We start from the raw sequence: 5,842 nt of genomic DNA, 5'->3' as shown, positions 1-5,842 counted from the left end.
TATGGTGACTGGCCTTCAAAATGACTGTAGTCTGGCAATACAAATGACCCACCCAGAAGCCTAATAGCCCACATGCCATAACAGTGCAAAGCTAAAAGATGAAGTTCCCTCGGAATAGGCGCATTAAGACTCATAAAGAACAACAGAGAATGAATTATGTCTATGCTGGAGAACCCAGTGGAGTATCGTGAGCAAGTCAGATCAATGCGGAGTCTGGGAGAGAGGGGAGAACCTGAATGGGCCTACAAAAGCAGCCCCATTGACCTTGACCTTTGGAGAATGATAGCATCCCACCACCACTCAGCCTCATGGATGACCTAATTCCTGCAGGTCCACAAGACAGACTGAGTGAATAGCTGGAGCCTTAGGCTTATACACTGTGGGCCTGAGAGAAAGAAGACTGAGGATTGCTATAGCTGAGCAGAGTGCTAGAGTCGGGTGGAAATGGCTGCTGACCAGGCCAGAAGCTAAAATGATGCAGAAGAACCTTAAAGAAGAAAATGGAAATGCAAGTTAGGGATGGTGGTACACGTGTTATCCCAGTACCCAGAAGAAGGCCCATTGGTGTCATTTTAGGGCCAGCCTGGAATGTATAACAAGTACCGGACCTGCCAAAGCTATATTTCAAGGAAATGACTTTATTAAAAAAAAGAAAGAAAGAAAGAAAGAAAGAAAGAAAGAGAGAGAGAGGGAGGGAGGGAGGGAGGGAGGGAGGGAGGAAGGAAGGAAGGAAGAAAGAGGGCCATATGAGACATAAATCTGATAAAACTGCCCTTAAGTTTTGCCTCCAGTCTCTGACAAGAAAATAAATGTGTAATGACCTTGCCATCATGCCTACTAAGAGGGACTGATCTCAAGAGATACGTTAGTAAACAGAAGCTTAAACTTCAACAAAGCAAGATAATGAAGAAGGGTTGAGGGAGCCAGAATGCTAACCCGCGGTGAGGAATCCAGAGAGGAGGCTGCATCCAGCAGCCAGTGGATACTTAGAGGAAACAGGGCTACAGCAGGCAAGAGGAGACGGAGCTCTTGGGAAAATGGACACTTTTTATCAGAGTTTTAAGTTTGGTTTCATGGAGTTTGGTAGGAGCCCTCAACTTTCCTCCTTTGTGAACATTTCAGCAAATTCAACATTCTGTTCCCAAGATGCTTTGGGAGGTGACCAGAGGTCACAAGTGAGCAAGTGGATTGCAGTCAAGTGTTGACTCTGGCTTCAAAGTGGATACAGGGAGTTAGCAGGGACTCCCTAAAGAACCCAGTCATGTTCTGCTAAATAGATGTGAGCACTCTAGTTTATGTAGGAAAAAGTGGCTCATTCAAGCAGAACAAGTGTCAGTCAAGACAACCCTCATAAGGGGATGAAAGATCAGAAAACAACCCAGTCACATGAGGGCAACACATCCCTATCCAGGCTCTAAGAGCTACATAGGCTAAGGCACTAGTATGATTGACATCACCAAGCAAATATTGATTCACAGAAATACAAAAGATAAAGTCAGAAGGAACAAGTTCGGTAACCTAACCCAGCAATCAGGATTTATGGGAACAAATATATCCCTTTCATGGTCAAAGTTATGCATATAGCATTGACTAAGTGCCTTAGTTAGGTTTCTGCTATTGTGATAAACACCATGACCAAAAACAACTTGTGGAGGAAATAGTTTGTTTCATCTTACATCTTGTAGTCTACAATAAGGGGAAGACAAGACAGGAGCTCAAGGCAAAATCCTGGAGGTAGGATGTGAAGCAGAGGCCACGAAAGAATGCTGCTTACTGGGGTATGTGTTCCCCATGTCCTGCTCAGCCTACTTTCTTATACACCCCAGGACCACCATCCTAGGAATGTCCCTACTCACAATGGGCTGGGCCCTCCCACATTAATCACCAACTGAGAAAATGCTCTACAGACTTGCCTTCAGGCAAATCTTAGGAGGCATTTTCTCAATTGAGGGTCCTTCTTCCCAAATGATGCTACTTCTGTCACATGACATAAAACTATCCACGACACAAACCTTCAAATACTCCCAAGTTGCATATTTACAAAGATCTTCTGCTTTGACCTGTCTCAAAAGATGTGAAGTCACTGGTTTCTTATCAGCCCATCAGTAAACAAAAGTAAAATAAAAAGGTGGTGGATGTTGAGACAAATCACCCCTAAGGATGCCATGGCTGACGTTTATTTACCTCGCCCACATGACATGCCAATATTTACTTTGCTGCTAAGCACCAATGCCTCTATGTGCCAAGATCCTTCGGGTCCTGCATCCTGGCAGATGGATTGCCAGCGACAGTACTGAATAGCAGCCGAAAGCCGGTGACTATTAACACACACGTCTTGACTTACAGGCAACTGTCAGGTAGGAAGATTCATCCATGTTGATCAGAGTCAAAATATCCTTGTGTCGAGAGTGTGTGTGCCGGGGAAGCCTCTGAGTCAGCGAGCATGTCAATAGTCTCAAAAACAACCATGGTACCTTTCTCCACAAATGCTTCCAATGCAGTCTGTAAATTTTACGTAGGTGGGAAATCACCATGGTAGGAATGCGACATGATTATTTAACAACTCCCAGTGAGAACATGAGACTAAGTGCACTTTGGTGGGAAAGCAATGAGATCCAAGAGTGAATGTGTTATTCAGAAGGGGAGTGAAGTCAGAATGTTATTCAAAGGTGTGGATTTTATTTATTTTAATAATTCATTCAGACTCTACCCAGTTTTCCCCCAATTCTACATTCAGTTCTACAGTTGGCACTAAACTTTGGTCCCCTGGAGCCATTCTGTCATCCTGACCCGAAAATGGTTCCTCTCTATACACCCTGAGCAATGACAGTGGGCCGCAGACTCGTGCCAATCATGGGGGCTCTAATTCATGCATTTCTGGAACAGTTCTTACAGAAGCTAAAACCTACTCAAGAGGTGGGTGAGCAGCTGTGAGAAAGAAGGAACCTCAGATCACATGTTCAGCCAGTAAATATTTACTGAGCAACTACTATGCTCATGAAGACGTGACAGGACGCGAGGAGCACAGTGAAGAACAAAGTGGGCGTGGCCATTGACATCCTGGAGCCAGCCGCCTGGTTTGGGAAGGATCATCATGCGGACCATTTCAAACTCAGTACTGTGATACATAGCAAAGGATGATTCTGAGAAAGTAAGCCAGACACTTGACCTAGGCTGTGAGGAAAGGTCGTGGAAAGTCAGTCTAAGAGTGAAGCTCAGATGGAGGATGAGCTGGAGGTAGATAGGGAGAAACCTTTCTCGTTCCCTCGTCTGTAAAGTGACTCCATAACAGTTGCTCAGAAGCATCCCTAGGGGAGGCATGGGAAAGCAGGTTATAAGGACAGGATATGTCCCTGAGGAAAGCTAGGTAAGAAGCTAGGGAGAGGGACTAGGAAGGTCATTCAAGGTTGAGAGGCAAACAAAGCCTCCTGGAAAGTCAAGCAGAAGGTAGACTAAGTCACGTGGGAGCGAACTGAGAGCACTGGTTTTCCTGATTCTATTTGTAACAGGTCAAGTCCCAAGCGTTTTCTTCCCTGTCCTGGCTTAGATGCAGAATGCTCCAGTCGCCTGGAGACTGTGTTCCATCAGAGACCTCTGCAGGTGCAGGGAGCTCAACTGCGGGTAACCGTGACGTGCAGGAAGATCGCAAAAGGATGCAAGGATCAGCAGAAGAACTGTTTGCTACAACGCATGTGAATTCATGTGGACCGAAACTGTGCATGTAAGGAGCTGGGCGGGGCCTGACAGCGTACTTAAGGGATCAATCAATGTTAGTGGTTGTCGTGTGTGTTCATCACTAGACAACAGCAGGCCTCGGACAGGCTTCACTTTCCCTAGTTCGCTCTGCCCACTCTATCTTCAGGAAACCCTTCCCACCACTCCCTGCCAAGTCTCCCGAGACAAACACGCATATAAATAGAGCGGTATATATTTATATTTCTCAAAACCGTCACGTTTTGCTGAGCTCATAAAGAACTGCGCAAATCGCGCTGTCACCCTCTGTAATGCGTTCTGTCACTCACCGCAGCTTCCTCTCCCGTCTTCCCAGGCTCCCAGAGCTCAGAAATGAAAGCACATGCTCTTTCTCTTAAATCACATCTGTACTCACCTGATATAATTCTCGGGCCCCCCTTCCTTGAGCCACATGGTAAAATTCTTTGGCCAGAGGGACCTCCTTCAACTGTTTATCTTTCTGAGCAATCCAGCAACTATTTGTCATTTGAGAAAAAAATCAGTGTTTTAAATCAAAATTTTTAAAAAAAGAAAAGCTACCTATGAAAGGATTGTACTAGTTAGTTTTCATTGTCAGCTTGACACAATCTGGAGTCACCGGAACTGAGCAATTGTCCATAAGAGGTTGTCTGCACTGGTAATGGATGTGAGATAATCAAGCCCACTGTGGGTGGCACCATTCCTAGGCAAGACGCCCTGTGCAGTACAAAAAAAAAAAAAAAAGCCAGCTTTGCCTTATCCAGTGACTGAGACAGCAAACAACATTCCTCTACCGATTTTATTTCAAGTCGACCCCAAGCCCCTGACCTTCCTCAACTCTGGACTGTGAACTCCGAGTGTAAGCGGAAATAAATCCTTCCATCACCTAGGTTACTTTTGGTGGAAGTGTTTTAACACCGCAACAGAAAAGAGAACTAGAACGAGAATCTCAAATATGCTCTCCTAAGGGAGAGGAAGGAAAAAAAAGACACAAAACCCTCCACATGGGATGAGTCCACACAATAGAACTTCAGGTCCATATAGTAGAACATCTAGATCAGGGGAAACTGATCTGCAGAGGCAGGAAGCAGATCAGTGGGTGTCTGCAGTCATGACTAAGGCAACTGCACAGAAGGCATGCGAGAATACTAGAGAGTTGTCAACATTCAATCCTCTACTGTTGAGGTGACTACACTATGTTGAAATTCATAGGCCTGTATACTTCAAATGAGTATATTTCATCATAAACAAATTGCAACTTAATGGAGCAATGTTGGGGGACAGGGTTTCACAATCTGTTACCCTGGCTAGGCTCAAATTTGCAGTAACCTGCCTTAGTTCAGCCGCCCTCCCGCCCCGCATTCAGAATCCCAGGTGTACACCGCCACACCTGGCAATAAAGTCATGTTTGGAAATGGGAAAGGATGCACTTTGTTACTTCATTAGAAATCAAAAATAAACCCAGAGGGTTGTAGAAAGAGCTCCATCAGTAAAGTAAATGCCTTGTAGGCCTGAAGACCTAAGTCCAGTCCCCAGCATCCACATAAGAAGTCCAATGTGGTCGACCATGCTAGGGATCCCAACACGGGGGAGGCAAAGATAGTAAGAGCTCTAGGTCTCACTGGCCAGCCAGTCTAGTGATGAACTCAGTGGTGAGCTCCCGGCCCCAGGGAGAGATCCTGTCTCAGTAAGCAAGGTGGATGGCTGCAGAGGAAGTACACCCAAGGTGAGGCTGACCTTTGGTCTCCATACCCGCAAGCGAGCAAACACACACACACACACACACACACATATAAAGTATATACAGGAGTAATCCTAAGAAACCCCAACTAAATAAATATACAGAAGTCTTCACATCTATTGCTGCCCTCTAGTTTTTATTCTGGCAAGACGTTAGTCTTCAGTAATGAGAGGGGGAGGGCAAGGAGAGTCCAGAGAAAGACAAAATAAAGCACAAGTCTAAGTGGCACCGAGAGGTGTTTTGTCACCTATATATAACTAAGAACTCTTGTCTATTTGACATGCCCAAATGCATTTCTAATGATATAATAAAGGACCTAACTTGTTGAGGTCCAGCAAGCACCTCACTTTCCTATTTCCACTTCTGCTTGCCTCTCACCCAGACGTGACT

General features: G+C 45.3%; 1 long non-coding RNA gene across 1 annotated transcript; it reads left to right on the top strand.

Moving 5' to 3' along the window:
- Positions 1 to 2,168: 2,168 nt before the first annotated feature.
- LOC148121357 (uncharacterized) lies at positions 2,169 to 5,110 on the top strand. Its single transcript, XR_015738256.1, has 3 exons — positions 2,169 to 2,357; positions 2,887 to 3,151; positions 3,548 to 5,110. It is a non-coding gene; the product is annotated as an uncharacterized LOC148121357 (long non-coding RNA).
- The last annotated feature ends 732 nt before the right edge of the window (positions 5,111 to 5,842 follow it).

This window comes from Myodes glareolus, chromosome 7, assembly GCF_982192425.1.
Source record: "Myodes glareolus chromosome 7, mMyoGla1.1, whole genome shotgun sequence".
Lineage (NCBI taxonomy): Eukaryota > Metazoa > Chordata > Mammalia > Rodentia > Cricetidae > Myodes > Myodes glareolus.
Note: the sequence above shows the minus strand (reverse complement) of the source record. Positions and strands in the feature narration are given on the sequence as shown.